The sequence below is a fragment of the Rattus norvegicus genome, chromosome 18, assembly GCF_036323735.1.
Source record: "Rattus norvegicus strain BN/NHsdMcwi chromosome 18, GRCr8, whole genome shotgun sequence".
NCBI classification, from domain to species: Eukaryota; Metazoa; Chordata; class Mammalia; order Rodentia; family Muridae; genus Rattus; species Rattus norvegicus.
Genome location: NC_086036.1, coordinates 80,385,399 through 80,397,828, shown reverse-complemented (window position 1 = coordinate 80,397,828; position 12,430 = coordinate 80,385,399).

The following is a 12,430-nucleotide window of genomic DNA, read 5'->3' as shown; positions in this document are numbered from 1 at the left end:
CCCACCGGTGTCCACAGCTGCCTATTGACTGTGGGCGCCATTATTGTTTCACCAGTAGCTAATGAAGCCCATTTGGCAGGAACAATGCCTCCTTCTGCCAGCTGTGTATCAGCTCCTCATTTCCCTCCCATTGATTGCAAATTGACTTCACCGTCCATCTCAGCAGTTTAAAAGCAATTCAAAGGTGCTAAATTGACTTTCTGGGATCCCACCTTAACCAACCAAGGAAGTCTTATATGGGTTCTTCTCCAAATGTGAAACCCAGTGACCTTTCCAGGTCTGCCCTTGTAGATAGATGATAGCTAGATAGATGGTAGATAGATAGATAGATAGATAGATAGATAGATAGATAGATAGATAGATAGATGATAGATAGTAAATAGATAAATAGTAAATAGATAGATGATAGATAGATAGATAGATAGATAGATAGATAGATAGATAGATAGATAGATAGATGATAGATAGTTAATAGATAAATAGTAAATAGATAGATGATAGATAGATAGATGATAGATAGTTAACAGATAAATAGTAAATAGATAGATGATGATAGATAGATGATAGATAGATAGATAGATAGATAGATAGATAGATAGATAGATAATATAAAAAATAGATGGGTAGATAGAGAAAGAAGAATAGATGGGCAGGTACAAAGGATGAAGAGGTAATGGTTACTCTCTCCAATGCTGACAGACTCCAGTCATTCTCTCAAAGCTGGCTCCCAAGACTTCCCTGTCTCCAGCTTTCCTCTTCCCATTCAGCTGTTCTAGTAGGGAGGGGATGGCTGCTGCACTGACAACTTCATTAGTGATCCCAGACCTGTGTGTTCCAAGGAAAATCCACATTAGGATTTATTATGGTCCCATCTGGACCCTGAGGAGCTGCAGAGGGAGCAGCTGCCTCCTGAGTTCTTGCCAATGACCTGAAAACCATCACACCCCTGAACTCGAGTAGAAGCTTCTCCATGCCCCACCCCAACAGGAACATTCCAAGTCACCATCTGGCACTTCCTGTTCTCCCCAGTCCCTCCCATTTGGCCCCTGGCAAGGGGCTCACAGCCCTGGGAAGGTTTGAGAAACACAGCAGAAGATGGATCCAAGAACAAAAGGTAGAGCCAGGTCACAGATGTGCTCAAGCACACATCTAGCAGACCAGCTCAGGCTGGATGTGGAAGGACGTGATACTTACCCCTCTCCTTAGTACAGAAAGTACATAGGTCACACCATGACGGCAGCTGTCCTCACAGTTCAGAAACCAACACTCTGTCTCCAGGGTCCTCAGGCCAATAAATCAAAATCAAGCAGAAAAGACCCCATCGATGACCTCAGCGAACGGCCATCAGAAAGTCCATACTTGGCTTTCTTTGACTGACGTACTAGCACTTTCTGCCTGTATCTTAAAAGACTGAGAACAGGGCTTCAGAAACCCCCACGATCCTGATCAATCTCTCTGTAACAGCGACTGCTAACCACAAGCTCGCTCCATCCCTAAAGAGGGAGGAAGGGGCGTTAAAAGCCACGTCATATGTTTCTGCTTACACTTAGCTCACATTTAAGATATAGCCCAAGTCGTCTTTGTTTTAAAATCGTGTTAATTTATTTATTCTGGAGGCTATGGTATGTGAGAGTGGATAGATTGATGTGTAATACGTCGTATGTGTAGATACATGTATGCCACAGTGTGTGTGTGTGTGTGTGTGTGTGTGTGTGTGTGTGTGTGTGTGTGTGTGAGATTTTTGCATTCACAGTATGGGTTCTGGGGACTGAACGAAGGTCGTAAGGCATAGTGGCTAGCGTTCACTGGCTCCAAGCCTCTCTCCTCTTTGTTACCCAGTTTTCCCTTCTCTCAAGAGAAAAAGAGTAGAAGATAAAGCTGTGTAGCGGGGACTTAAGAGCTGGCTCAGCTGTGAAGAACACTTGTTGCTCCTGCAGAGGTCCCAGGCTCAGTCCCACACACACACATGCACACAGCTGCCTGTCCCTCCCGTTCTACAGGACCTCCTCCTCTCCTCTGGCCTCTGGGAGCACTGCACACATGTGATACACATACACGTACCCAGGCACACACATATAACACATAAACAAATTAGTCCTCTTAAAAGAGAAAAAAACTACTTAACATAGTTTAAAAGCAGCAACAGAAGGAAAATTGAAGTCCAGCTAGATGGCATAATTGGGTAAGCTGGGTGAGCAGCACCTCAAATTTTATACCATTCAGAGGACAAGCACCAGGTTCAAATATGGGGGTTTCTTCCCGCTGTGGGCCTAGCATGCCCTACAGGCTTTGCTTCTGAGGGTCACTCACAAAAGGCTTCTCACGAGGCAACACAGGTAGCATTACTCCAGGCTAGGTGCTCACTCGGATGGAGGGCAGAGTTCTTGGCTTCCCTCACACTGATGACCAGAGCAAAAATAACCTCGATTTTTATAGACTAGAATTTTTTCTTTCCCAAAGCCTTGGCCCATAATCTTATTAAATGGAACAGTTCAAAATAAGTCTCCCTGGGAAACCAAGAATAAGGCCACAACGTCATTGCTTTAGCTCTAGCATAGACCCTCAGAGTTCACATCCCAGTACTGATGGGTATCCCAGGAAGCTGGATGCCATGCTTGGGCGTGGACAGCCAGCTGCACTGTTTGTTGAAGACCTAACTGCTGCTCCACTCGGAGACGCTCCACATCTTCAGGAAGGGCAGCACCCCCACCCTTCAGTTTCTGGTGACCGGAAAGCTTGGAACTTCTGTCTGCTCATCACTGGCCAGTCAGTAAATTCTCTCCAGAAACTGCCCATCCACTGAGCGTGCTTGGAAGTCCCATCCAAGTCCCATGCTGTCTTCCTGGGGCCTTCAGTTCTGTTAAACCTGACCTACTGGTGTTTTCTTCAAGCCCAGTTCCCAGCAGAACCAATGACCATTCTCCAGCTCCTCACTGGTTACATCTGCCTCCTCCTGCAAGCCGCTCATGACGGGCCAGACTCTCTGTCTTTCCTGCCAGTCTGGCACCCTCATATTTCATGTCTACTGCACTCTCTACCGCTTCCTGGCCACATCCACCTATTCATCCTACTCTACCTCTTCCCAGAGTACCCAGCATGCCTTACCGTGCATCCCTTCCCGCTAATTCACTATTCTTGGCTTTATGATCTACCCCCAGGTGCCCAGCTCTGCCGTGAAATGTTCTCCTCTCAGAGCCAGGAAAGCTGGTGAGTTTGCCCAGCCTGCGATGTACTTTGTCTTGGTCGTAAATGTCCCCAGACAGTACGAAGTTCTGCACTCATGAAGTGGTTCATCATTACACTATTCAGTAATTACATTTGGCAATGTGCCTTCAAGGGGCTGCATAAATTACAGTATTGTAAAAAGAACGTTGTGATAGTTTCTAGGCTCCAAACTGCTTAGGGAAGATGTTACTTCTGTAATATGGTCCATCTCCTGGAGTTCCCGGGACACCATCTCTATGAGCTGACCCACATAGCTCTTACAAGGCAGTCAAGAGCTCAACATTTTATCAATAACTTCACCCCATTGCCCTTCTTCCACGTGTTTGGATAGCGCAAGCTTCTCTTGTTCTAAACATTTACCCTCACCAAAGAATTAGGAGGAGAGTTGGTGTTTCTTTCCAAGGTGATCCCTCCCCTGGTTAGGCAGGGCTTCACCTATGTTCAGCATCAGCTCCTGGATGCTCAGGTTCTACATGAAGCTCTTGAGAGCAGTGGCAGTGGTACCCAGAGAGGAATATCCATCAGGCATCCTGAGTTTCCTCCCACTGTTACGCCCTGGCTGGTCTTCAGTCTAAACCTGTCATTCTACATGCCCTGCCCTCTCCTAGGACACCCTCTATACCCCACTTGAACAGTGAAGCTTCCTAACTGCCCTCTCCCCTGCACTTCCCTGGAACCACACTCCGGTACCCAGGCAGACTCTACCTGAAGTCCTAGTGGCCATGGGTTCCATGTTCTGAGCTCCTGGTCTAAGCTATGAGATGGTGGTCTGTACCCTTTCAACATGGGGGTCTTAGACATGGCTGTGCCCCTATTAGTAATACACATTCGCTCAGGACTGCACCCCCTCCTCAGAATTTGAAAGGAGCCTGACAGTGGTAACCTATGGTGTGGAATGGGGTGGGTTGCACCTTTAAGAGCTTTATAACATTTTGAACCATCTCAGGAATCGTACCTCAGCCTCAGAAAGCTACAAGGCAGAGTGGGCAGGGACAACTCTGTCAGAGCTGGTGACTTCAAGCAAAGGGATCGCTAATGCTCTCAGAGGCCATGTGAGTCAATAATGCCTCCTGTACAGAACAGATTCACAGTGGCAGGGTGCCTATGACATATTCACATGCCAGGCCCACACTGGGCCCTCAGGCAATGTGAGACAAGGTCTGTTTACTGGGATACATGTAACCTAATTAGGTCGCATGTCGATACAAATGTATCCACATTTGACCTAATATTGTTTCAAATAGCCAGTGCTTTGCAAATAGCCAATGAGAAATATGGTGTGTGTGTGTGTGTGTGTGTGTGTGTGTGTGTGTGTGTGTGTGTGCACATGAGCATTGACAATACAGGTTTTTGTTTAGAACTCTGTTGTTTATGACAGAAACTGGTGAATTGGATGTTTAAAGACTTCTGTTACATTCTCTTTTGCTTTGTTTATTGACAAAGCCTCCCTCTAGTTCTACAGTGCAGACCAGCCTATGATTTACTATTTAGAGTATGTAGTCTGTCCTCTAATCCTCCTGTCTCCCTCTCCCAAATGCAGGGCTTAGAGGCATTTGAGCCTCCACACCTAGCATGTCGGTGTCGTTGCTGCCTGAGATCATAGATGTGGCTTGTTATGATGACATCGAGTTCTCACTGAGTAAGTCTCCCTTCTGGAAGATGGCACCCTTACAGTCTCCAGGGAGCTTCCTGCTACCAAAGTCCTTTGGTGAAATGACAGAGATGCATCATGAATACTCTGCCACCAAGACAAGGAGACATCGGCTTTCGACATCATTCTTCAAGTGCAAGCTGGAACATTATTTTTCCACTGTCTCTTTCACCCCAACTATTGACGTAAAAATTAGCCTCTTGTACAAATCCCTCAGAGGCAACAGGACCTCATGTATCCCCACAGACTGTCACAGAGTGCGGTCTGTCCTAGGCTGCATCTACACACTCTCTTGGTGGCTTTCCTGGAACTTGAAGCTGATGACGGAACTCTCAGCCCATAGCACTCCTGCAGGACTTGGGGTGAGAGGGTGTGCCTTAGTATTACTGCTATGAAGAGGCTCAGAAAGTATTTAATGGGGCTGGCTTATGGATTCAAAGGGTAGCCCATTACCATCATGGCAGGAAGCAGACAATCATGGTACCTGAGTAATAGCTGAAGACTTTGTCCTGAGCCACAGGCAGCAGGCAAAGAAAAATATAGGCCTGATGAGGGCTTCTGAAACCCCAAAGCTCACACCCAATGACACACACCCTCCAACAAGGACAAGTCTACGCTAACAAAGCCACTCCTCCAATCTCTCCAAACAGTTCGTCAGCTAAGGATTAAGCCTATGAGGGGCATTGCCAATCAGACCACCACAAGGTGGTTGCAGGAAGGAGTGCCATTCCCAGGGCACTGTTCACTCATCTCCCGTGGATAGCTATAGGATGATGTCATTATGCAGGTGAAGGCAGGTACGAGATAGAATGAGGCCTGACATTGGACGAGAAGGAAGGATGGGTGGGAGAAAAGTTTTAGACAGGAGAAGGAGACTGGATCAAGAGGAGGAGAAGCAGCAGAGAGAATATGGAGGCGGATGTTAAGATTCCTCTCTGCACATTTACAGGTAGTTATGAATATTCTTAAGGGATGGGTGTGTACAGGGCTTTGTATGTCTAGGTGGGCAAATTATATCTTATCAATTGGATCAGAGGTTATTGTGTTGTGTGTTCTTTCATGGGGCGATTTAATTGAATTCAAGAGAGTGTGTGGTGGCTGGAGACATTGGACTGCCATGGAATTGGGATGTGTATGTTTGGCATGGTGGCAACCTGCCTTGGGAACTAGATACATAGAGAGATTGTTGCCAGGCTCAGAGAGTAGACATCAGCAGTGTGATATGGGATAGCGCAAAGCGGGTGAGAGCCTTTGCTGACTGAGATGAAGACACCCAACAGATGTCCTGGGGAACCAGATCTAGTGCAGGATAAAAGATGTATATATATATATATATATATATATATATATATATATATATATATATATATATAATTTTAAAGTAACAGATAGCCACCATGAGAAGTCCACCTCTTGATGCCCATGCAAGTCACCTGGTGGCTAGGTGAGGGCTCTGGTTTTCCTGTTCTTTGTTCCTGGTGTGGTAGTTTGGCCCATGGGAAGTGGCACTATTAGGAGGTGTGGCCTTATTGGAGGAGGTATAGCCTTGTTAGAGAAAGCGTGTCACTCTGGAGGTAGGGCTTTGAGGTCTCATATATAGGCTTAAGTCTGGCCAGTGTGATTGTCTTGTCTTGAGTACCTTTGGATCAAGATGTAGAACCCTTAGTTCCTTCTCCAGCGCCATGCCTGCCTGGATGCTGCCACATTTCCAGTCTTGATGATAATGGACCGAACGTCTGAATCTGTAAGGCAGCCACAATCTAATGCTGTCCTTTATAAGAGTTGCCTTGGACATGGTGTGTCTCCTCATAGCAATGAAACCCTAACAAAGGTACCCAAAAATAACTAAGATTTGGAGGAGAATCGGCCTGCAGATGATTCCAACAACTGTTTTAAGAAAAAGAAAAAAAAATAGCCAAGCTTAGGATTCAGCAGAAGGGATGTTTACAATAAGCAGGGACAGTGATCAAAAGCGCCAACTTTAAAAAATGGCGTAGCCTTCTCAAAATTACGCGACCTCTTATTACACTGTTCACTCTGGTTTCATCTCAGTCTTCAAAGAAATGCCAGGACACTAGACAGGATGAAAGGGGGGGTTGATTAAAGAGAAGGAAACGGCACCACAAGAAGGCTCGGAATGCTGGGAGCGCCCGAAGGAAGGCCTGGGAGTTGGAGGCTGGCCTGCAGGTGCAGACTCCATATTCCTAGATGACCTCTCCAAGCTGAACTCACCACCAGGCAAATGTGCTTTTAAGGAGAGGAAACCGTGTCCGTGCTCTAGCAACATATTCAGGTCTCTGATGGCCCGAGCAGAGAGTCCCCACAAACACCCCTCAGAGACAAGAGAAAGCACAGGGCTCTAAACTTCTGCCAGTGCTGCCTGGAAGTCAGATGGACGTGCTTGCATCCTTGGCAATGCCAGAGAAGAGGCACAGCAAGAGGAAGGGCAAAGCTTCCTGAAGGAACTGAAGCTACCAGAAGGACAGACCCTGCAGTGCTATGGAGATGTGGTGCTAAGTGTGATGACTTAAGATGTACTAGGGTTCTGTGTGGCCTAGAACCCTGTAACCCTGTAACAGTGCCCAGCCTTTTGGTCCTGTGACACAGCATTGTCACATTCAAGAACCAAAGCAATCCAGTTACCAAAATGAATAAATAAAAAAATAATACAGAAGTGATTCCATGGTTCTTTACATAAATTTTTATTTGCATTGGCACTGGTCCTGCCCCCTGTTCTTTTCAGGGGGGGAGTGTCTTCTACTCTCTAACAAATTTCTGAAGCTGAGCTTGATTTGAAATGCTACAGCGAAGTTGGCAAGATGACTCACCTCGTAAAATTACTCGCTAGCTATATAAAGTGCTAACATGTGTGATAGTATCTTTATTTGCCCGATGTAACTGCCTTAGTCTGCTAACCTAGGCCTGGTCCTGGAAACTTCTAGCCTCTGTACAATCTTATCCAGGCCTAGAATGTTTTCAGCCTCTGAGACTTACTGCTGAATAAGCTCACCCTTTCTAACTCTTTCTGAACTCTGGCTGGCTGGTTCAATTCAGCTGTTCTGGCTCAAACTCTTCTTCCACTTGACTGATTTAATCTGGTTTCTCTCTCGGCCTCTGACTGAATTGATCTGCTTGGCCTCAAAGTAACTTTGGCAATCTGTCCTAATCTTCTGGATCCTTCTCATCTTCTGACTCATTCTGTCTTCACCTGTGTCTAGCTTGTTCTCTCTTCAACCTGTTCTCTGTAAAAGTCTCCCAGAAAACTGTCCCCTGTCCTCTGCACTGCTCTCTCTGCTCCAGTGAGAGTTGGACATGTCCTATTCTGTCAAATTTGTCTCTGATACATCACCTTTTCTGCTACTGAAATAGACATCACCTTCAAACATGGGTGTTTCCTTCTGCAAACTAACTTTACCTTCATCGCTTGGGATTGTGCTAGAACACCATCTGTATTGTAGCCAGAGGGATTAAAATCATGCGCTAAGACTGAGCCACACCACAACTAGAAATAGTTTTTTTTTTTCAGTAAATAACACAATCTCAGGGTTCACAGTATGATCAAACACCCTGCAACAAACATGACCATTCTCAGGCATAGTTGAAAGAAAGTTGATTTGGTTTTTGTTTTGTTTTGGGTCTTTCGTTTGTTTGTTTGTTGGTTCTTTGTTGTGTTTTTCTCTGTGTGGCCTTGGCCACCCTGGATACTGCTGGCAGGAATTGGAGATCTGCATTGCCAAACAGCAACCATAGCTGCACATGCTCTCTGGTGCCTCTGTGTCCAGTAAAACTTCAATATGCACACAGCAGAGACCAGAGCCAAGAGTGGACAAGACGAGGCATCCTGTAGAACTCAAGGACCCGAGCCTGAAGTCATATGCATGGGCTGGGGCGGGGAACCTGAGAGGAGAACCCTCTAACTGGCATTCGTCAAGCTGCTGAGAAATACCACCTCCAGGCAGCACATCAAGGTCTCACTGGGTCATCCTCATGGGTTGGTCTCTAGAAGAACAGAACTAATGGAATGAATATATGTGTATCTATATATGTATGTGTACCCCCATAAACATATTTACATGTGTTTATAATACACATATATTTGCATGCATATATACATATTTTTATGTGTGCACATATTTATATAATCTATACATTTACATTATATATGTACATATATATGGAATTTACTAGACTGGCTTACAGGCTGTCGTTCAGCTAGTCCAAAAATGGCTGTCCCTCAAAAGAAAAATCCATGAATCCAGCAGTTGTTGAGTCCACAAGTCTGGATGTCTCAACTGGTCTTCAGTATCTGCCAGAATCCCAAAAAAGTCGGCTCGAATGCCAGTGAAGAGATGGACTTACCAGTGAGAGCGAGAGCAAGCCGGCAAAGAGCAAAAGCTTCCTTCTTCCCCGTCCTTTATCCAGGCTGACAGCAAGTGCGGTCCAGATTAAAGGTGGATCTTCCCATCTCAGAGGTTCTGGATTAAAGGTGAGTCTTCCCACCTTAAATGATTTAATCAAGGAAATTCCCTCACCGATGTGTTTAGTTTACAACCGAAAATAACCCACCTGCAATAAAGACATACAAAGATGAACTCTTTAATTCCAGATGTGTTCTGTTGACAATCAGGAAGAGCCGTCACAGGTAATTAGTCTCACTGAAGGAAAGTTAGCCTGCTGGGAGATGAGTGCAGTCTGGGCATAGGAAACCCACCAAGGAGATGTAGATGTGGCTGCAATGAAGGCATCGTCCTTGCCTCAGCGGCAGAGAATCTCTAGAGGAATTTTTGTTTTGGTTTGGTTTTTGGTTTCATGGGTTTGTTAGGACACCATTGGGATGTACAGCCTGGAGTCACTGTACAGCACAGGCTGGCTTAGAACTTGCAGTGTAGTTCAAACTGGCTTCACACTCACCATGTAGCTCAGGTTGGCCTCAAAACTGCGATCTATCTCTTCTTCCTATGTAAGATCCCAGATGTGCACCACCACAGCCCACCTGAGAGATGCATTTTCCAAATGAAAATCACAACTGATTCCATCAACCTCTGCTCTTGGCAGACAGCCTCTTCAGATGTTCAGAAGGGGAAGCCAGTTGTAAGGCTCATGTGTGTGTGTGTGTGTGTGTGTGTGTGTGTGTGTCTGTGTGTGTGTGTCTGTGTGTGTGTCTGTGTGTGTGTGTGTCTGTGTGTGTGTGTGTGTGTCTGTGTGTGTGTGTGTGTGAGTGTGTGTGTGTGTAGGTGCATGTTCTTTCCAAGGCACTTTTCTCACATGAATTTCACAAATGTCAGAGCCAGAGTAGCATTTGCTTACAACTGCAGAACCCCAGGACAGCAATATGAGTTTCCTTACGTGTTGCTTTTAGAACAGTTTAGCCAAACACCACATCCAGCTGTTCTAGGAAGAGCTTCCTGATAAAGTGTTATAGTCCCCCTTCCAACACCTACAGTAATGTCCTGACCATGCATTCTGGATACTCCAAAAGGATTGGCAAGCTAGGAGCGAGCACACAGTAGGCCCCTCAGGAGGCAAGCCTACTGGACATCTAAGAGGCCTGCTTGAGAATCATTGGTGCCTCAATTTATGAGAGTTCACCCATTTCAGCAGTGTTTGCATTCTCACTGTTAGGGATATGGGCAAGAAGCCCACTCAATGACCAGCTCCAGTATCCAGGAACTCAAGTGGCCTGTGAGATTTGCACAAGAGAACAGGAAACCTAATTCATATGAGTCCTCCATAAGTCAACAGGCTGTGATTCCAGAATCCTTTATCAAAAGACCATGTTAATGCTAACTAGGTTTGAAAATTGGTTTGTGACAAAAAGATTCACAGAAAAACAAAGCCTGTTTCGGCAGAGGAGGCACCACGATAGCAAAGGGGGTTTTTCCCAGGGTGAGCCTTATCCATGGCAGTCTGGATGTGCTGACCCCTGTAATTTCCCCAAATGCAGGAAACTTCATAATTTGAGGTAGTGGGGGACTGTGTTCTAAGTCTACCCAGTTAAAGAGAAAAGAAAGCCGTTTTTAATTAGGGTAAAACTCTTGAAGATAGTGTTTTGTCTGTTATGAGTGTTATTAAAACATCTTTTGCCCTCACAGGTATGGCTGTTGCTCAGCTGGGTCAGCAACAACCATTCTCAGTTGTCAATTAAAAATATTAAATATGGCCAGGTGGTAGTGACGCATACCTATAATCCCAGAGGCAGGTGGATCTCTGTGAGTTTGAGGCCAGCCTTGTCTACAGAGCAAGTTCCAGGACATCCGGGGCTACACAGAGAGACCCTGTCTTGGAAAAAAAATTATATGGAACTGGGTTCATAGCTCAGAGTACAGTGCTGGGTGAGCTCGCACGAGGCACTGTGCTCAACCCCAAGCATCAAAAACAAAACAAAAGCCAAAAGCCCAAATACTGGTAATGTCCATTTATTGTATTATATAACAGCAGTATTTTTGATAAGTACTTTTAAGAAGATGAGTTTCACCAGTTTAAGAAAGAACCACTGCTTTATAATAAATCCTTAGGCAATGAGTCTGTGCACGTGTGTGTGTGTGTGTGTGTGTGTGTGTGTTTGTGTGTGTGTGTAAATGGGTAATGGAAAAACATGCAGAAAGGGATGCTACTATGTTGGGTGATCATATATTGCACGGTATCCATGGTAAACAAAACATTTGTTTCCATTTAGAATCAAATAAAAACTAACAGCGGCTGGTCAGTAGCCTGGGGTCACTAAGGAAGGCCTCTCCTTTGACTCCCAATGCACAGGCAGAATGGTCGCTAAGCTCCAAAGGAATCCTAGAGCTTTCTCTCTGCCTTCCAGGCTAACTCACATCCACTTTCTTCCCCATGACTCTTCCCCTCCTCGTGGAACCTGCCTAGAGAAGAACTGCCTCTGTGCCTGGCATGGGAAGTGGGAGCCTTGCTCTGCAGACCAGGCCCCGTTACTAGCTATGAGACCCTGCCAGCCTAGACCTGGGCGCCTGCGTGGGCTTTCGGTTACTTCTGTCACAGAGCCACCTGCACAGGCTCCCGTCAAAGAACAGAAACAGAAAGCTACGGTGAGGACGATAGCCTTTCAGAAAGTCAGCCTTATCCCGCAAATTGCTGGTGGGCAGGATGAAGGCGTGGGGGCGGGGAAACAGCCTTGGCCTGCGGGCCTTCAGGATCATAGCTTCAGGGCCGGTGTAACTTCCGCCTATCCTCCATCCCCTAATGCCACAGCTCAGAGGAGGCAGGTTGCAGCCTGTGTGCACAGCCCTGAGAAGTTCATCCACAGGAGTTAGAGAGGCGATTCTCTGTATCAGAAAGGTAAAGAGAAAAGGTGAGGCTCTGTCGTTCTGTACAGTGTTTCAAACTCCGAATTTGGGCTGGAGAGATGGCTCAGTGGTTGAGAGCACCGACTGCTCTTCCAGAGGTCCTGAGTTCAATTCCCAGCAACCACATGGTGGCTCTCAACCATCTGTAATGGGATCTGATGCCCTCTTCTGGTGTGTATGAAGACAGCTACAGTGTGCCCATATACATGAAATAAATAAATCTTAAACAAAACTCCGAATTTTGTCT